The sequence below is a fragment of the Ursus americanus genome, chromosome 6 (assembly GCF_024610735.1).
Source record: "Ursus americanus isolate L20-20 chromosome 6, mUrsAme1.1.p, whole genome shotgun sequence".
NCBI classification, from domain to species: domain Eukaryota; kingdom Metazoa; phylum Chordata; class Mammalia; order Carnivora; family Ursidae; genus Ursus; species Ursus americanus.
The window spans coordinates 47,762,384-47,783,286 of record NC_142132.1 but is presented as its reverse complement, the minus strand read 5'-3'; the positions used below and the strand labels follow the sequence as shown (position 1 = coordinate 47,783,286).

Sequence of the window (20,903 nt, the reverse complement as noted above, 5' to 3'; positions counted from 1 at the left end):
GAGATGCCCTGGGCTTGGCTAGCATGGCAGCATGCCCTAATCATGCACAGCCTGGGGCCTGCAGAGACCAGCGGGGGTTAGTGCAAATGCCCCCCACCTTCCGAATTCCCAGGTGGATACCATGAGATGACTGCTAGGGTCAAGGTTTGAGCAACTGGATAAGAACAGACATCAAAAGCAGGCAATCATTGTTCTTGACACAAAGGGGAGGGAGGGGTGTCCCTGCTAAGATCTCAGCCCAGTGGTCTCCCTGTGGGGCCCAGGGATGGTGATGTCACCGGCCACAGTCCCAAATTCACAGTTATTAAGTTAAATGACCACCTCCGCATGGTACAGGGAGGCACCAACCTGCCCTCACTTCTCAGACCTCTTGGCCCCACTGGCCTTCCTCCCTGGCCTTCGGAAGGTGGAAGGGGTGTTCCCCCCTATCTGCTGGGACGGGAAAGTTTCTCCTGTAGGGGAGCGAGGGGAGAGGCAAGGGTAACCCCTCTCAGGGGCCCAGGAGTGAGGCCCAGAGGCCTTAGGCAGGATCGTGGCCTGGGCGTGGGAACCGGGATCCTAGTCCCAGCCCGGCACTGAGTCATGGAGGGAGCTTGGGCTCAGCGTTGTTCTCGGGGCCTCAGTTTTCCTCTCTAACAAACAGGGAAAGTGACATCTATTGCTGTAATCAACTGTTTTGATATTGGATAATAAAGAGCTTTCAAGACAAATGTTCTGTCTTTTGTTTTGGAAAATTTATAAGCAATAAAATTCTAGTCTGTCAAAACAAACTTAGTATGGAAGGGATGATTGAGGCCAGTCACCCTCCTCCCCACATCAAAGAATCCCTGAAATAGGAGGCCTCTGATCTCACCCCATTTGTGTATTGGTTCACAGATCTTTAATTATATGATCAAGAACTGGGAACAGAGCAACCAAAAGTCAGCCATTGCCAGTTAAAGGAGTCGTCATAAATCAGAACTAAGGCCTGGTAGACGGACATGGATGCCAAACCCCGTGAACCTTTCCAGGAACACACTCATCAAGCAAACGTTCCCGCTTAGGCAAGAAGGGCAGCCCCTCTAAGGACCAGCTCCTCCAGGAAGGCCACCCTCTTGCTTACACCACTGCATGGGAGGTGTTTGCTCGTGTATCCATGTTCTTCCCAGACTGTGGATGCCTCCGGCCTGGGAACCATGTGATTGTTGTCCCCCCAGACCCTGGTACAGGGCCAGGTGGGAATAGGTACCCCTCGAACAGGCAGGAACTCAGGCTCTCTGCCGAGCCCATGTTGTGCGGCCTGCTGCGTCAGGCACTGTGAGAATCCTGAGGACGGGTCTGGTCATTGCCCCAAGTATGTGCCCAGGAGGAAAACCAAGAGGGGTCAACAGAGAGGAGTGGTGTGGACAGAGGGTGGGCTCACGAGGGACTCGGGGCACTGGGCCTGTGCTGTGGGGACAGACAGGAGTTAGACAGCTGGGAAGAATGGGAACATTCCAGGGGGAATGACAGACATTCCTCAGAGCCTGGGAAGTGCAGGGTCTCAAGGAAGCATATCCTACCCTGTCCTCCCACCGGTGGCTTGTACACAGTAGCATCACCATTCTATAGGTGAGGAAATTCCGGCTTCGCCAGGTTAGGAGATTTTCCACAGTCACGCACAGGGCTGAGTTTGAACTCAGGTGAGTCTAAGGCCCAGGGCCAGCTCCTGGGCAGGCCAGGGGGACCACAGGTCACGGGCAGGGGAGGGGATGGACATGGTCGGTGAGCAGCAGGGAGACCAGGGGGGAGAAGAGACAGGCCAGGGGCATTACAGGCCATACCCCACAACCAAAGATTGTTTCTCCATCCTCTCTTGCCCTGGGACTTTTAGGCCAGTGGACCAGATCTTGCTCCGCATTGGGCAGATGAGAACACTGAGACTCAGAGTGTGCTTACTGCTGTGCTGCAGATCGCTTAGGATGGGCACTGACAGGATGGGGGGCCTCCACCAGAATGTCAGCTCAGAGAGCGGGGAGAGGGGGCCAGCTTGCTTTCCACTATACCTCCAGGGCCAGAACGTTGCCTGGCTCACAGCAAGGGCTTAGTAAACATTTGCAGAATGCAGAATGAATGAATGAATGAATGAATGAATGAACCAAAGAACTAACAAATGCATGGGTGTGGGAACTGTCCAACCATTGTGCTCGTGTGTGTGTGTGTGTGTGTGTGTGTGTGTGTGTGTGTGTGTGAGAAGTTGGCAGTGCTGCCCTTAGATCAAGACCTAGATGACCTTAGGAGTTCTAGGAAGGGTACATTCTTCCCCACAACACACAGAGGGCTACAGGAAGGGAATTTGCTAAGGCCTTGTTCTGTCTTGGGCACTGTGCCAGGCTCTGGAACATTCTCTTCTCCGACAAGCAATGGGAACTGGGCAGCAGGGTCCTAGGCCTTGGGGATACATCAGTGAACGAGACAGTCAAGGCCCCTGTCCTCAGGGAGCTTCCTTCCTAGTTGGGGAACACAGAGAATAAGCCAGAAAGCAAAGACAACCCCAAAACAGGAAGGGAGAGGACTTTTGCTAATTGCTGTGAAAACAACGAAGGAGGGTAAGAGCGGTCTGTCTGGGATGTTTTGGAAAGGGGGATAAGGGAAGGCCTCTCTTGACAGGTGCCATTTGTCTCTTTTTTCTTTTTTTCACGAGGTGGGGCCGTCAGCCCGGCAAGGAGATGAAAGTAGGGCACACTGGGGACCAGGCTGGGGTCATCGTGGTTGTGTGGGGAGGATCCTGTTGTTGCATGTGGGGGCTGCCCATTGAAGCCATGGGGAGGAGGCCAAAGTCGGGGAGCTGGGGCTTCCCTGGGGTGGGTGCTCGTTGATCCTGGGAAGAGGCATGAGGTGGCCTGGGTGATGGTGAGGGGATCGTGCTTCAGTAGGGAAGTCCAGCTGCGAGGATTCAAAGTGGTGAGGCTAGGCTGGCCACTCCAACAGGTGCCGTGGGGGGAAGTCTCCCTGCATGAAGTGGGGTGGGGAGCGGTTGAAGTTGTGGGGGTGTGGCGGCTGGTTGAACTGCGGGTGCTGCTGGTGGGGCGGGATGGGTGCTCGGGAGGGTGGCAGCCACTGCATGCGGGAATGCGGCTGGCGCTGGCCTCTGCCCCACTGCGGCTGCTCATGCTGGCTGTTCCACCGGTCCTCAAACTGGTTGTTCCAGCTGGGGTCAGGTCGGCTGTTCCAGGCCGCATCACGCTGACTGTTCCAGCCAGGGTCCTTGCGCTGCTCGTCCCCCACACCCTTGTGACTGTGGCTCCCGGGTGGGCAGTGGGGTGGTCTGCCCCGATGGTATGGTTTAGGGGGCCTGCTTGGGAGGCTGCTGTTGCCCCCAAGGAGCAATGGGATGAGGCTGGTCAAACCATGGGGGCTTGTTAGGTGGGATCTGATTATGGGGGCCGGGGCCTGGGGTGGCCAGCAGCGGCAGGATCCTGGTCTCCAGGATACTCAGGAGCCAGGCATTGGGATGGGTGGTGGGCGGCATGGTGTGGGTAGGTGTGGGGCTTGGAGGCGGGGCAAGCAGTGGTGCGGTGGCCTTGACTTCAGCTTCCATTTGCGGTGTTTGGATTTGCTGCTGCCGCCGCCGCTGGGCCAGATTATCAACAAACTCCTTGTGCTGCGTCTTGAGGGTCTGGCTGTGCGGCTGGCAGGCCAGCTGTACTGGCTGGACCACCGAGGAGGACTCGCTGATGAGCGTCCCCTGGTACTGGCCGAGCCCCAGGGCTGGGCTCTGGAGCTGCTGGGTGACGGCGCCGTCAACGTTCCAGAGCTGCAGGATACCTGCGATCGTTCGTTGCTTGTTCTCATCCACAGCCAAGACGCTGGTGCCATAGAGGAGCACCGGGCCCTTCTGCAGGTGCCCAGCAGCTCCCTGGCCTGCTCGCACTGGCCGTGAGGGAGAAACTTCGCACGTCAGGGCCCAGGGGCGCAGCACGTCACTGATCAGGTGGGCGAGGTGCAGCCGCAGCTCGAAGTGCACCCTGTTGGCTGGGATGCAGTTCTGGAGGTGGCCCGCCATCAGCTCACAGTGTGTGTGTGTGTGTGTGTGTGTGTGTGTGTGTGTGTTTCTGTGGGGGGGGGGGCTTGGCATTGCTACACATCAAGTTTGGCCCGGCCGAGGTGGCATCTCTGGTGCCTGTGATGGGCTGCGGCAGGTGGCCAAACTCACTCGTGTCCAGCTGGGTCTCTGCCAGGAGCTTTGCGTCTGCTGCTCCGCCACACGGGCCACAGCCACCTGACAGGCACCATTTGAATTGAGTCCTGCTTGGTGCAAATGGACCAGATCAGGAGGATCTGGAGGAAGTTTCTTTCAGGTAGAACATGTGCAAAGGCCCTGAGGCAAGCAGGGGCTTCCATTCTGGAGGAACAGAAGGAAGCTTCCTTCTGTTGTGGCTGGAGCCCCAGCGAGTGATCAAGTGGGAGGAGAGAAGGCAGATGGTAGGTGGGACCCATCACGCAGGGCTGTGTGTGGTCGGAGCTTTTGGAAATGCTACAGGAGAGGTTTGGGCAGGCCAGTCACCACATTTGCATGTCGAAGTGTTGAAAAGTCAAGACCCACTCATGAATGATGTAAGTGTGCTGAATGCTCAGAAGGAGAAGTAAAGGATATTGTTGGGGACTTGGCTCTGTCAGAGGAGGTGACATTGAGTTGAGATCTTCAGGCAGCGAGGCAGGGACACTGGGGTGCATCATTCCTGCTGGAAGTGGGATAGTGTGGCCGAAACCCACCCAGAGGGGATGCGTCCTATGAGTAAGGTGGGCAGGATGGGCAGAGGGCAGGGCCTCCTGACCATGACGAGGAGACTTATTGGCCCTTGGGGGGGGCCTCTGAGGGCCAAGGGGAGGAGTGACAGGGTCAGCAGGGCTCTTTAGAGGGACTGCTCTGGCTGGGAACCGATGGGAGGGGTGGGCGTGACAGCAGGGTACCAGCAGAGGCCCCGGGAGGGTGGGTGGCAGCCAGAGAGCATCACTGTGGACAGATCTGATGGCTTCCTGGGATCCAGTAGGATCTGCAGGTGGGGTTGGTCTGGCAACCTTCCTAAGGAGAAAGGGGACACTCTGGGAGAGGGAAGGAGACCTGAAGCAGGTTGAAAGGTGTCCTGCCACAAAAGATAGGTCTACCCGGAACCACAGATTGTGATTATACTTGGAATAGGGGTCCTTGTAGATGGAGTTAAGGTATGGGTCTCAAGGTGAGATCATTCTGAATTAGACTGGGCCCTAAATCCAATGACAAGTGTCCTCATAAGAGACAGAAAGACCAAGAAACCTGCCATCTGAAGACAGAGATAGAGATTGGAGGGATGCAGCCACAAGCCAAGGAACGCTGGGAGCTGCCAGAAGCTGGAGGAGGCGAGGCCGAATCACCCTCTAGAGACTTCGGAGGGGGCGTGGCCCTGCTGCTATGTTGGTTTCAGGCTTCTGGCCTCCACAGCTGTGGGAGGATGCATTTCCGCTGTGTTAAAAGCCCCCAGTTTGTGGTCATTTGCTGCGGCAGCCCCAGGAAACTAATGTAGTGCCTCCCGAGAAAGCCCAGCTGATACCACTGCTGTGGCTACGACCCACGGCGGGGATGCCTTTGAGGACTGTGCTCTGTTCCCGTTTGGCTGCGCTCCCCCTGTGTGCCCCCCCCCCCACCTATATTAGAATAAGATTGAATTTTCTAGCTTGGGTTACTAAGCTTTCAGATCTGGAAACTGTGGCCATTAATCAGCTGTCACGGGATGTCGTAAACAAGGGGCTTTAAAAACCATGTTTGCTTTTTAGGCTGATAATACTTGGAGGTGAAGCCGGGAGAGTTATACATAATGCATGCATTTTAATGGGCCACGCACTACAGCCCTCTTTAGTCGGAATGATTCGTTTTAATGTTCAAAATAAATATCAGAGACAATTTGCCAACAAAGCTGATTTTCTCCGCCCGCCATTAACTTAATCTTTATACCTCAGCCTAATGACAGAGGGGCTGGGGGGCGGGAGGGGGCTTTGTATTACAAGTAAGTGGGGAGAAGCAGTCAGTGTGGTCACGAGCCACGGGGTGGCTGACTGCATGTCTCAGTTCGCTCAGGACAGTCCTGCTTTGTGCCCAGTATCCTGGAGTCATTACTCTGAATTTGGATCAAGAGGCATTGCCAATATCCATCTATTTTTGACCTACAAGGTAGCAATTTCATATGGTCAAATCTAAACATAAGTTTCCCAGTTTGTATGGTAAATGATGTCTCACACTAAATATGCCCTTTACTCTGTAGGTGGGGAAACTGAGGCCCATAGAAGTCAAGCCCCAGGCACCCCGTGCTCCTGTTCCCAGCCCAGGTGTTTCCCTTTCCGAATGTGTCTAATGCTACCTGCCTCCTCTCAGCCTCAGCTTGTCCAGCTCCTGCCTTTTCTTGTGCCTTAAGCTCCAAGGGCTTCTGGGTGCCCCTTAGAAAGGCAAACCTCAGGGGCACACCTTGTTCCTGTCCCCTGCTTCCTGGCGTGATGACTCCCGAGGAGGGGTCCGCAAACCCATCCACCGCCCGCCCTGGCCATGGCACCGGCGTTCCCCCCTCAGTCCTAGTCAGCCAGAGTGTGTACACGGAAATGGGGAGCACATACTGAGCACTCATTAGTCTTACTGACTGACACGTAATTGGAGTAAGGTATGATCCCAGCCTTCTTGAAGCTTACTGAAGGTAGGATGGGAGATAGAGTGATTGTCCCACCACATAGAGTGGCCGATTCTTTAAGTTCACTTATTCATGTCTCTGTACCATTGCTGGGGGTGGTGGAGGAATTCAGCAAAGCAAGAGGTCTGATTGCGAGCAGGACAGGTCAGGGTGTGGGCTTTGCTGAACAAAGCTGATTTTAAACCCAAAAGTTACCTTGCGAAACAGGCAAGAGTTGCCTCCCCCTGCAGCCCCCAGGGAGATGCCTACTTACTCGATGGGGGGCTGCGCCCATGGTGGGGCAGGTGGGAATGTTTGCCGGAGGGAGCTGCTAGGGACACAGAGGGCAGGAAGCCTGGGCCTTGCCCTGCCCACCTGTCCAGAGTGAGGCCAGGGCCTTGCACGTCTTACTGGAGAGGCAGGGTCCCTCTTCCAGGCTGAGCTGCAGAAGAATGAAGACAGACTTCAGACCCAGTCATTCTTTTCTTTATTCACTTAAGAAATACGAAATCCTCAAGGGCCAGGCGTTCTGTTCAGCATCAGGGCAAATTCACCTAAAGATCCAGGTTTCTGGCTTTCTGGAAAAATCGTAAGACCTGGCTCACAGCCTGGTGTTCTGGCCGCCCTCGCTGGCATCACCTTCGCCGAGCCCAGGTCCCTCCTCTCTGCAGCCTGCCTGGCCCCTGGAGCCACCTGACTTTGAGAACTCTGGTTAGTCTCTGCTTCTTGTAGCCAAACAGAGCATACGGTAGGTGCCAACAAAATTCTTACTGTTTGTTGAATGATACAGACTCTAGATGGTTTTGCTTAAAAGGTCCTGTTCTTCCTTCAACATTTCCACAACTTGGTCCAAGTCCCCCCTCTCTCTCCCCCCACCGAGGGAGCCGCATTGGGGAAGGACCGTGATGGACCGACACCCGCTTCGGGGATGCTAGAAGTGGGTGCATGGCACGGTGGGCACGGCCGCTTTGGTGAGAGTGCAGACTTGCCACCTGGAGGGCGACGGGGCCGCATCTATCGGAATTTGAAAAGCCCATGCCCTTTGATGCAGCGGCTCCAGGGCCACATTCCACAGATGTGTTTGCAAAAGTGTACTGAGATAATAGGACGCAGCAGCTAGGAGCCACCAACGTGTCCATCGGGGGCTGAGGCCAGAAGACGCGGCGCTTCCGTGCCAAGTGGCTGCAGGAGAGAATGGAGGAGCTGTTTTTGTGCTGACGTGGAGAGATTCAGAGATGCGTTTTCAGCAAAATAAAGCAAGGAGCAGAGCAGTGTATATATATGACCACATTTGTGTGTATAAAAAAGGAAGTTTGAAAGCATGGCCTTTGGCACAGCCCACCTGAGCATGAGTGCCTGCTCTGCCGCTCACCAGCCGTGTGACTTGGGAAAGTCACTTAACCTCTCTGGGTTTAGTTACCTCAGCTGTCAAATGGAGCTAATAATAGCACCTGACCGTAGTGTTGTTGTGAGGAGTCACTGTGTTAAAACATAAGGCATGAACAGGACTGGGCCCGAGTAAGTCCTCATTAACTAGATTATTATGCTTATATAATTTTTTTTTTCCTGGAAGAACACACAAAATGTTAGCAGGGGCTAGTTTGGGTCTTGAGGGGGGGGTCTGTGTGGGAGGTAAGCCTTTTTTTATTTCCTACCTTTATGAACAGTTCAAAATTTTTGTCAGAGGCATTTTTACTTCTATTTCAGAATCAGTTATACACACACACACACACACACACACACACCCCTACAGAGGAGGAAGCTCTTTCTGTCTGGAGTAAAGTAGGAGCTGGGAGAGTTAACTGAAGAGGTTATAAGGATCATCCAAAGAAAAGGGACAAGGATGATCATTCTGGGTGGAAGAACCAACGTGTGCAAATGTCCTGAGGCAGGAAAGCTGATAAGGAGGGTGTGGGGTCAGGTTTTAGAGACACAGAGGAGCAGAGGGTCCTTAAAAGTGCTTACGGTGGACCCAGACCTCATGCACTCGGACTCATGCAGGTTCTCAGGCGATAACGAATAGGTGATATACTTTTTAGCTGGATATGAGATTGCAACATTTCCATTTCCCAGGTTAGAAAACAGAGGCACAGAGTAGTCAAATGACTTGCCCAAGATCACACATCCAGTTAGGGGCACAGAGGATCTCTTAACTCCTGGCGTCATCTTGTTCTGCTACGCAGTACGGGCTTCATCAGTTCCACCAGAGAGTGTCTCAGGATAAGGTTTGGGAAACTGAGGCTTGGAGGACAGATTACGTGTTAATTTCTTTATAGTCGGCCTCCCGACTCGGCCACCGGCTCGAGGAAGGCAGGCTCTAGGAACTATGTGTTGTTGACTAGCACGCCTCGGCGCTCAGGACAGTTTCTGGTACATGGTAGGTACACAGTAAGTGTTAGTTGAATGCATGAGTAAATAAGGTCATGTGGGAAGCTAGGGACAGTCGAATCAGGGACCCAGGTCTCTGGACCCCCAAGCTGGCCTCCACCCATCACACCAGGATAGCGCCCGAGTGTTGTTGTTGGTTGAATTGTTTCCCTTCACCTCCTCCAAAAAGGGAGCTCTGTTGCAATCCTAGCCCCTGATACCTGGCAATGTGGAAATCAGGGTCTTTGGAGATGAAGTCCTGCTGGATTAGGGTGAGGCCATAGTGGACGAGGAGGGGCCGTAGATCTGATGTCTGGTGTCGTTATAAGGAGGGAGAGAAAGTTGAAGACACGGGGGTGCACAGGGATGACTTCCACGTGGAGGTGGAGATGATGGTGTGGTTGTGTTGCCGGAAGCCAAGGGAGCCCGGGGACTGGTGGGCATGACCAGAAGCCAGCAGAAGCCAAGGTTCTTCCTTAGAGCCTTGGAGGGAACAGAGCCCTGCCGATACCCTGATTTCAGACTCCGGGCCCCAGAACTCTATGAGAGAATACATTTCTGTTGTTTTAAACCACCTGGCTTGTGACCCTTCTGCATGCTGGGAGCTAGTCCCAGCATGGCCCTGGTACGGTACAGAGTCTGAGAGCAGGGCCTGGGTCCTGGGGTGTGGGCTGCCCTCCATGAGTGACTGAATGAAGGCACGCACATATGTTGGGGTGGTCTGGCCCAGCCCTTTCATGAAGCCCGGAGAAGGCAGGCACTTGGACTAGGCCGCACAGCTGCTGGGCCCGGGGCCAGCAACGAGCAGAGGCTGAGAAGGTGTCAGCCGGATGAATGATCTAGTTGCCCTACCCGACGCGGGGCTCTGGGCTAGCCCGCCTCTGCGGGACCCCTTCCTTCCTGACCAGACCAAGTGGTGCTGGCTGGGGTGGAGCGTCCAGACAGAGAGGCAGCAACTCGATTTGCAGGGATGGGTCAGCTTTCCGTGACCAGTTGCGTCACTCACTGTGGCCCGCACAGATGATACAGATGGTGTCCCCCACTGCCTGCAGCCATCTTGCTCCCCACACCTTCACCGAACCCTCAGACAGGGATGTGGGCCACAATAGCGCCTCTCGGAAGCCCTTCCCCTCCCCGCCACCCCAGGTGAGGGGCCCTGATGCTGCACACATTGACTGTGTGTCCTTGGGCCAGTCCCTTCCCTTTGCCGTGCCTCAGTTTCTCCACTCCAGCCTATGTGCTTTAGTGCTGCTTTAGGAGTGGGAGGGGGGATAGTGTGATGGTGAGCAGAGCCAGACGAAGAGCCCCAGAGCCTGGGTCCAAGTCCTGCTCCAGCTCTGACCAGCTGTGTGACCTGGGGGCCGGCTGCTCAGCCCTCTGAGCCTCGGGCTCCTTGCCAGTCAGATGGGGCAAGGAGTCCAGCCTCCCTCTCATCCAGGTGGGGACTGAATGACATCGTGCATGGCAAGTACCTGGCATGGTGCCTAGCACGTACGTGTTCCAGAAGTGCGGCCATTGCCTTTTCACCGTTCCAGTGTCATTGCCCTCATCCTGGCGCCAGGAGCTCCAAAGATAAAAGTGTATCGTACAGCTGGAGCAGCTCATTCCCAAGCCCATGCACGTGCTGTCTCTGGCCTGCCCGCCCGTCCAGGCTCGGCCACACTGGCCTGCCCTGCTTCTCAGAATCCCTTGGATTGAGTGCTCTTTCCTCTGGGTGTCCCTGTGGGCCTGGTGCCCTGTGGTGCCGGCCCTCCCTCCCTTGGGTTCCATCTGCCCTTGCTCCATCACTGTCGGGGCCTTCCCCTCTCTCTCTGTGCGCCCTGTCCAGCACAGGTGCTCTTGTCTCTCCCCGGCTTCGGTTCCCCAGTGGCACCGAGTGCCTGGACCAGGCCCTTTACCTCCCCAGCCCCAGGAGGTGATCAGCCCCATTCTTCAGGGACGGGGAACTGAGATTGAGAGGGTTGAAATGCTGGGTTCAATTCCCAGCTCTGCCACTCCCCACCTCTGGGGCCTGGGGCAAGTGACCTCCCATCTCTGAGCCTCAGTGTCCTCTTCGGTGCAATGGGCATGGTGCCCGCGGCCCCTGCCTGGCAGGGCTGTGGGAGTCAGGTGCCTTGCTCTCCGAAAGCAGCTTCTCAGGGCTGCCAGTTAGCTGCGGCTATTGTGGGACTCTGGTTGCTGTGATTACTGACTCCCCCAGGGCCACACAGCACATAGAAGTGGGGCCTCCTGGCTGGAATGGGTCGCGTGATGCCCCTGCGTCAAGCCAGTTTGCCTCTGAGGGTCTCCCCTCACCTCTGAGGTGGGCCCAGCAGGCAGAGTTTACAAATGGGTCACGTGCTGGGATTTCCGCGAGGGCCAAGGAAAGCTCAGTGGAAGTCGGCAGTGCCGTGGAGAAGGGGGCAGGCGAGTGGGGGGTAATGCTGGGACGTAGGAGCCTCCTGTCTCCCTGAGGGACCTTAATATCATGCCTTGCTTCTGCCCCGCTTCCCTGTGTCTCTCTAAGCAGATGTGCTCTCGGGGATCTCACGGGACTGGCCGGCCCCCTTGAGTTGCCCTCCCTCAGGGGAGCTCCTGGGAGCGAGTCCAGAGGGTGGAGCGTGAAGTGGTCCCTCTGCTCCCTCCACAGCCTTCTCTGTACTTTCTGCAAGGTGATAGCTGGCTGCGGAAGAGCATAGCTCAAGTCACACGATGTGGGGCAGCCAGGAGCTGGCCTGGGCACAGGGAGAGCCTCTGACCGCCCCCCGCCCACAGCTTGCTGTGTGACCTCAGGCAGAGCACCTCACCCCTCTGAACTTCAGTCTCCTTACCCGGAAATAAGGGGCTTAGGACTCCAGCTCCAAGAAACTATGAAAATTCTCTTCCTCTTGATCAGGAAAGCGAAATGGAGTTTTCCATTCAAAGTTGTTGCTGTTACTGTTATGTGTGTGTTTGCCTGGAATGCCACCTTCCCTCCTTTGCTCAGGGAGGGCTCACTTCAGGTATGTCTTCTTCCTCCAGGAAGCCTTCCTTGACCACCCTTCCTGGCTGGGTTGGGGCCTCTCCTCTGGGTACTCACAACCTTGGGCTTCCCTCTATCAAAACATTCATCTCTCTGTGGTGCAACTGGTTTTGCCTGAGTTGGGAGCATCCTGGGGGCAGGCGTTGGGTGTCCTACATCCTGGAATTTCCATCCCTAGCCCAGACCCTGGTCAGAGAAGACCTCACTCAGTATTAGTTGAACTGCCCTGCCATTAGAGAACGGGAGGAGATTCTGGACTTTTGGATCAGGGCGTTTTCCTGGGGGGGGGCAGGGAGAGTGGGAGACCCTGCTTTCTGGGTCTGTGAGGCCCCTCCTCGGAGACTCTACACGACAGAGCTGGATGCGTGTGCAGAAGGAGAGGGGCGAGCCGCTCCCCAGCTGAGAGCAGTGAGATTTCACTTGCATTTCCCAGCCCCGTCGTGTCTGTGCGTCTTGCCGGAGGCCTCGGGGTGCCCTGCTGCGTCCTGCTCTGTGCTCCGGGCCGCGGCAGCACGGCTGGCGCAGGCGGGGGCAGCCGGCGCGGCCTCCCTGATCCCCCCTTTCATCCCGGCCTCTGTGAACACGCTGCCCTGCGCCCTTGGCCCTCTGCGCGCAAAGCTTCACAGAAGCCGCTCAGCAGGAGCGGGCGCTGCTCTGACCCCGCTAGTCTCTTAAACTCTCGGAAAGGAGAAAGACTGTGACGGGAGTGTCTTCTGTCAGATTTACATTTTTTTTAATGCCAACTACTGCTCCGTGGGTTTCAAAATGGAAAACCCAGGCTCCTCGGCGAGGATCAAGCTTAGGGAGCGACTCCAGTGCCCACTTCTTTCCCCACTCCTTGCTCTGGGCCCGGGGCCCCTGCCTGCCCCGCTGCGCAGGGACAGGAGCCACCAGGCCAGCCTGGGGGAGGCTCCTGTCTCCTCTCCCCACCTGCTCTGGCTCCCCCATAGTCCTTGTTCTGCACCACGCACGCTTCTGCCTCTGGATCCTGGGGGTCCTGCCTCCTGCCTAGCATCTCTCTCCTCTAACTCCTGACAGCGTCCCTGCCAACATCCTAGCTGGGAGTATTGCTCTGCCCACCCTTAGAGGCCGTCTGTCGAGCCTGGAGTCCAGAAAACACAAAGGCTTGGAGCCTGATGGATCTGGTCGTAAAGCCTAGCTTTCTAGCTGTTAGCTTCACTTCCCTGGGCCGCAGGTCCCCACCCAGAATGTAAGGGTAGAAGTGTCCACCTCGAAGAGTGGCTGGGAGAAGGCGGGGCTCAGCTCGTGTGACTTGCCTCACGGTGAGCACAAGGGCGGCTCTGCTCCAAGCCTGGCCCAGGACCGGCACTGTCCTCACACTGTTGATTACAGAAATTGAGAGGAAGAGTTAGAAACTTGTTCAGCAACATGGCATTACCATGACATTTTAACTTGTTTTATACAAGTATCTTGAACAGATTAGAGAATGAACTGATTGGAAATGAAACGTGTGTGTTTTCACACTGAGTTTGAGAAGCTTTGTCTCAGCATGGAAGAAATCTCAAGAAATAGTGTCTATTTTCATTTATTTGTTTATTTGTCCATCCATCTGTCCATCAATTCATCCTTCGATCCATCCATTCTTCCATGCATGCATGCATGCATCCATCTCTCCATTCATCCATCCATCTCTCCATCCATCCATCCATTTATCCATCCATCCAACCATCCATCCATCCATCCATCCATCCATCCATCCATCCATCCATCCATTTATCCATCCATCCATCCATCCATCCATCCATCCATCCATCCATCCATCATGAATTAAGCCTTCATTATGATGATCAGAAGAGGTAAATTGACTCCTGGCCATGACTCCTCATTTACTGAGTCTCTTTAGGGCAAGCGAGAGAGGGGATATGTCCCCTGAATTCCCTCAGGGGCTGGGGAGAATCAAGTTTGCTTAACAAAGCTCAGGTAACTAGACTCACATTACATTTTATTTGGGAGTGAGCGGGGTAGGCCAAGAGAAGCCCTCACCCCAATTCCCATCACTTGGCCTTGCTTGGTATTTGCCGCCTTTTGTGATAGGAAAACCTGGGCAGGGCTTTAAGTCTGTCCTTCATCTTCTTAAGAGTCAAAGTCAGGAGTTTGCTCCCTCCCCCTCAAACCCCCCCAGTCTAATTTCCTTTTATTATGGAAACTGGGAAAATGACAAGTAATTGCTTGAAGATGCTAGAAAGATTGCATTTTGTTTTGCAACTATCAGCTTGAAAATAATGTTTAAGAGATTATGAATGGGTGATTAACTATTTTTTCCATTACTTCCCTCTCGAAATCAAAACCACAACAATAGTGATATGCGCAGTAAAATGGAGGCCCTGTCCTCTAAAACCAGGCAGGAAAACAAGGAGCCAGTGTCCCTTCTGGGGAGAAACCCTACCTCTCAGGTCTTGGGGAAGCCTGGGCCGGGCGAGGTGCTGAGACAGACCTGGTCTCCCGTTCTAGCTTCTCGGCATCGCCCCCTCCCTCCTCGCTCCTTAGATCAACAGCAGTGATGGGGTCTGCAGTCAAATTTGCTATTTACTGCCTTTCCTGAGTCAGTTTGTTTTGGGTGAAAACAGTCTCTGATGTGGCTCTATTGCGCCATTTCAGCGGGTGTTTATCATTTAAAAGGAACAATTTTAATACCTACATTTGCCTTACAGTATGAGCCATAAATGTGATTTAGACTTCCCTTTATAATAGACTCTTACAAGCGGTTGCCTAGACTCCAGAAAACCATTCCTCCAAGTGGTGGCCATGAAAATGAACAGGCTTTTCCTTCTTTTACAGAAGTTTCCCTTTTTATTTTTTTTATTTATTTATTTATTTATTTATTTATTTATTTATTTATTTATTTTAAAGATTTGATTTTATTTATTCGACAGAGATAGAGACAGCCAGCGAGAGAGGGAAACAAGCAGGGGGAGTGGGAGAGGAAGAAGCAGGCCCATAGCGGAGGAGCCTGATGTGGGGCTCGATCCCAGAATGCCGGGATCACACCCTGAGCCGAAGGCAGACGCTTAACCGCCGTGCCACCCAGGCGCCCCATGGAAGTTTCCCTTTTTAATACCTCTTGAAGTTATTGAACGAAAGCTGGGTAAATGGACTGATTTGTGTGTCTTCCTTGCTGGGAATCCGGAGCTCCAGGGATGCCTTGGGAGAGAACGAGTCTTGGGGGGAGCTGCTGCATTGGCGTCTGGGGGTGCTGTTTGGGCTCCCCTCTGGGTCTCCCCTCTCTGGACCCCAGCTTCCTCGTTGGTAGCAGGTTGGTGTTGACGATAATACGCATCCCTTACATCCGTACCACTCAGAGTGAGGTCTGCGGGCTGACAGCACCAGTACGCCTGAGAGCTTGCTAGAAATGCAGATTCCCTGGCTCTGTCCAGACCTACGGAACTGGAACCTCTGGTGGGGGGGTGCCCGTTACTCCATTTTTACTAGCCCTCCAGATGGTTCTGATGCGTGCCGAAGTTTGAGAAGCTCTGACTTTTTAGGAGCAGAGCCCGGGGGCCTGGCTCATGATCAGAGTGAGCCGCTAAAGCAAATCATGGGCTCCCCTTAGCCACACGGGGCGGTTATGGGAAGCTGGAGGCCCTCCGTGTGCTTAGGACCCAAACTGGCAAAAATAGCAGGTCCAGCCTTGGACACCACCAACCAACGTTGGACGTTGACGGACAGGGGTGTGTGTCTTGAGATGACGAGGAGGATGGTGACAAGTGTAGAAGATAAGACTTTGTCCTGTGCATTCAGAAGGGCCCACTAGCTACCCATCGGTGCCCGAGACCCTCTGGCATAGCGCACTGCCTTGGGGATGGGCACGGGCATGTACGGCCAGGGAAGAGAGAGAAGCCACACGGGAGCCACGGACACCTGGGGACTGTCTTCCAGTCACTGGCGGGCTGGACCATGGAAATTGAAGTTGCTATCTCTGCAGTTTCAGAGATGCCCCCGGGGGAAAGGAGGCGTGGGTGAGAGTGAGAGCTCCGTCACCAGAGGCATGCAGGCCCAAGCAGAGGAGCGAGATCCTGCTTGCCATCCAGGGCGCTCCGACACTGGGAGGGGTCCCTTCCGTCCCAGTATTCCGGGTCCTGTGCCTTTTGTTCTGCTGCTGCTGACCTCTTTGTGGCCCTCCTTCCGCAGCGTGGGAAGGTGGTAACCTCACGAATGAGGAAAGCCCTCCTGCTTGGAGATGCTACTTCCTGCTGAGAAATGCCTCCATTTGGGGGAAAAATGGGATTAGTTTTTAGCGGAAGCAGCAGTGGCTGATCGCGCAGTTTTCAAATTGTTGACTATGATATTAAGTAACAGGCAGACTCCTGTCCAATGGATGTTATTAAAATTAACTGTTTTAGCACTACATTTAGAATCAAAACCAATCTGTCACTCCTAAATTGGTTTCTTTCAACTGCTATTTGCGGGTAAAATGAGCAGTTTTAACAATTACATCTCCAGTGCAAATCATAAACTTGATTTACAGGAAAACACTTAATTTACTGCATTTGACTATGCACCAGAGCTGCCAATTATCTGACTGTAAATTTCCCTGCTTGGTTATTTGCTTCTTAAACAGCAGCCTTGGTCCCCTTGCCTTACTCACCTGTGGGCCCAAGGCTCTACCCAGGGTTGTACATCCTGATTTGGGGTTTTGTCTGTGATGAGCTGGGTGCTTAACAGTAAACAGGGCTCTCTATGGAGAGGGGTCTCCGAGGACCCTCTGTCCCTTGCTGGTTCATGGTATAAAAACCTGAATGGGATATCATTGCTATTTAGTGCCATCTGGGCTAGCCATTAAGGAGGGAAAATCAGAGTGTGTCTGGTGAGAAGCCACAGGCGTGCAATGATGGCTGAATCTCCCACAGTTCTTGCCCTCAATGAGTTCACAGTCTAATAGGAAAGACATGTGCGAGATCATGCCTCTGTCATATAATACATCACCCCCTTAGTTGTTGGCTGTTAATGAGCTCCAGGGCTGGGACCCACAGAGCGGTGATAGTTCTGCTCAGCCGCATGGAGGCAGGGGAGATGGCATGCAGGAGCTTTGCAGAGCTTCCGTTTGCACTGGGTCTTGAGGGTGAATAAGATTTTTTCAGGTAGAGGGGAGGGCATTCCAGGTCCAAGAAACAGCATCAGCCAGGTCCTGTAGACATGGTACTTTTGGTGAGGGACTGTGTGGTCTGGCCTAGGAGGAGGGGAAGGGGCAGCAAAAGTGGGTGGGTGCCATGGCCCCTTGGAAGGGTAGGTTGGAGCCAGGACTCACCTTGTAAGGAGTTTAGAGTCTCTCTGCTTTCCTAGCTAAGCAAATGGAAGTCCACGACACTGAAATGATTCCTGTGAAGTCGGGAGGGATTCTGAATGCCACGGAGAAGTTACAGGATGGAGGAGGTTTTCCTGGTATTTTGAGAAGTCAGGAAGCATATGCAAACCACATGCAAATTAGATGCCAGCCGGCACCTGCTCTTTGCTGTGCTTGGGCGGCTTTCTGCTGCAGGGAAGGTCCTGTGTGTTTTAACAAAGGTGAGAGAGATGTCTCCTGGTAGCCTGGGCTGAGCTACGGGACATGTATGAGGCTGCTTAGGAGGAAAACTGCCCCACGACTTTCCCTGCCAGCGGCCTTTCTGTTGGAGGGAGTGTCCCACTGGGAGAGGGAAGGCCCAGTGGCTAGGGCCTCAAAGGGCAGGGGGAAGCCTCCAAGGTGGCCACGTGCAGGGAGCCCAGTCTTAGGATTTTGAGGACTTGGTTTTCAAAGATGCCAAAAGATTGGCATGGGAGGCTGGCCTGGCAGGGCTGGGATTCTCATTCCTTCTGCACACCCAGTCCTCTGGGCAGTGTTGCCTTAGAAAGGGACCAGTGGGATTTAGAGCATCTTCCAGAACTAACGTCCTATGGTTTGAGGGTCTGTGGTTTTCTGCTGATTGTTCAGCTCTGACCCCACTTGGACCCCAGAGGGGTGATTACTGACTTGGTGGTGGTGACGCTGATTCTGCTCACAGGGGACTTGCGGCCCAGCCTCCTGCCCCGCTACACCCTGAGCCGTGCTGAGGAGCTGCCGTGGGTAGAGGGTTCAGGGCCCACCGAGAGCAGTGAGTCAAAGCTGGGGACATGACTCAAAGGAGTTTTCTATCCAAAGCTCTGTTTTCCTCAGGGGTTGTCGTGGCCTCACACAAGGTGGGGGTGGCGGTGGGGGTCAGTTCCTGGCCCCTGGAAGCTTCCAGGGCTGGCTCTTCCCACTGTGCTGTGTGACCTTGGACAAGTCCCCTCCAATGTATTCCTCGCACCTCAGAACCAGCCCAGACGTTCCACAGGAGAAGCCTTCCCCGGGAAGAGTCAGCCCATCCCGACCCAAGGACAGGGAGAGCTGAGCTGTTTCGGGGCAGAGGCTGCTGGACAAGCATTTTGAAGGGCTGGGGATGGCACAGGTGTCCCAGCCTTCAGAACAACACTGCAGCCTTGGGTCCCTGCTGTCCTCTAGAGGGAGGCTGGCTGAGGCTCGTGGTGAGGCTTGCTGCCCTTGTGGGTCCTAGCGGCCCCGTGGGGGCGGCTGACAGTTTGTTTTGCACGTCCCACTCTCTCCCCCGTCTCTCTCTGCACCCCTCCCTGTTTATTTTCCTGGCATGGCATGCCTGACTCATCCTCCAGGTCTGGCTCTTTCCGTGCTCTCTGTCTTGAATTGTCTGCGTCCTGCTGTCCTCCTCCCTCTGCTCCTGCCTGCCTCTCTGTCTCCTTGTGGGGCTGCTCTCCCTCCATTTTCCTCCCCTTGCCTGGGTCTGGAAGTCGGCTTCCCTGTCCCCTTCTCCACGTTTCTCTCTGCCTCAGCACCTCCCGTCTCCCCATCTGCATTCACTCCCTCTGCCCCCGCTCCCCCCACCCAGCTCCTGAGTCCTGAGCACTTTGAGGGAAACTGAGGAAGGGTCTCTTCCGAGGGCCGGAGGGGCACAAGGGGAGAGGATGGAGAACAGCCAGCCTTCAGCAGGTGGCACTGTTGGGTGACTTTTGCTTGTGAAACCTTCTAACACTGAAAAAACACACTGGAATCTATTGGCATTTGAGAGCCTCCTCCTTCTTCTTCTTCTTCTTTTTTTTTTAAATAAAAATAATGACTCTCATTTCCCGGGCATCATTAAACAAGGTGCAGTGTGTGTGTGTGTGTGTGTGTGTGTGTGTGTGTGTGTGTGTGTGTTATGAGGATGTATGAATGCAGATATCTGCACATGAGTCCGTGGGGCTAGAAGTGTAGGTGTGTGTGTGTGTGTGTGTGTGTGTGAGCACGTGCCCAGACCATGAGTGTCTGTGTCTATGTGTAAGAATGCTAGAACGTGTGCCTGGGGGAGTGTTTGCGTGCCTCCAGGTGAACGTGGGTTTTCCAGTACGGACCAGCGTGGACCAACGTGAGGCGTGTCTCTACCGGCGCACCTGTCCGTGCTGGACACCCCGGTCTGTGCCTATGTGTGTGTGTGTGGCTGCAGGCGTGTTGACCGTGTGGAGGCAGGTTGGTGGGGGAGCGCAGGGTGGTGTGTCTGTGTTTTCACACATGCCCTCACTGGCAGCGGCTTAGTGGAGCGGGCAAGTGGGAGAGCCAGGGAATCAGGCCTCCAGGTTTAAACTCGGTGTGAATTTACAGCTGTGTGATTTTGACCAAGTCACTTCACATCTTTGAGCCTCAGATCCTTCATCTGCGCAATGAGCTGATAGCAGTATCTACCTCTCTGGATGCCTGGGAGGATGAAATAGGATCATCGAGGTCAAGGGCCTGTCGCGGCACCGGGCACGGTTGGCCCAGGAGGTACAGGCCGCGATGAGGGTTGGCAGGGCACGGCCTCCTCTGTCTAGCTCCACAGGCCAGCGGGGCTTAGAGGCCTGGGGTGGGGCGGGGGCGTCCTGAGGGCCTCTGAGGTCTGAGCGGGCACACGGTGTCCTGGCTCTGCCGGATAGACCGGGGCTGGAATGAGCCCCACGGTGGAGGGGCTGGAGAGGCAAGAGCTGGAAGGGACCTCAGAGTTCATCATTTCATTTTCTCATTCAGCAGAAGGGGAAAGAGCAGATCAGAGGAGCCGGTGCTGTCAGGGCGTGGCAGGCAAGCCCCCAAGTCGTAGGCAGTGTCTGAGGGCACTAAAGCTGGCTGGCCCCTGGCTGGGGCCCAGAGGCAGAGCAGAAGGGAGCGGTGCACCTGAGCTGCTCGTCACCCTGATGCTTGCCCCCTTGTCTCTGTCTTCCCTCTTTCTCGTCTCTTTGTGATCACCTTCTCTCTTAAGACTGAAAGAGGAGGGAGAGAGACATCTGTTCTGGTTATGTACTCATGTGTGACAATTATCCCCCAACTCAGTGGCTTCGAGAATGTGTTCTTTTGGTGCCTAATCCTGTGGGTTGACTGGGCTCTGCTGGGCAGTTCTCATGTGGGGGCTCATGGCATGGGCTGGGCTGGAGTCACCTGAGGGATGGCCACTTGCCTCCCATGCCTGGTCCCTCAGTGTCCTTGGCCTCTCTCTGAGCAGTGTCTCCTCCTCCAGGGCCTTCTGAATGACTTGGGCCTCTCCCAGCACGGTGGGCTCAGGGTGGTTGCACTTTTAACATGGCTGCTGGCTCCCAGGACACAGAAAGTGGAGGCAACTGGGCTAGGTAAGGGCTGGGCTACACCTTGAACTGGGGGTGCCATTTTGCCACGTTCTATTGGACAGAGACCACCCAGACTCAAGAAGGGAGCAAAGCAGAACCCGCTTTCTCATGAAGGAGGACAAGGTCATTTTGTCAGAGAGCCTGGCAGATGGGGATGGTGTCGTGGGCATCTTCGAAAGTGCAACCTGCCGCGGCATCCTAATAACATTGGAAGATGACTAGCAAATTCCAGTGTTAAGAGCATTTCTTCTCCATCCTTTTCA

At 54.6% G+C, this 20,903-nt stretch overlaps 1 pseudogene; it reads right to left on the bottom strand.

Annotated features, from left to right (window-relative positions):
• Nucleotides 1-354: 354 nt before the first annotated feature.
• The window catches only part of LOC123783087 (calcium homeostasis endoplasmic reticulum protein-like), a 33,815-nt pseudogene continuing 13,266 nt past the window's right edge, over nucleotides 355-20,903 (bottom strand).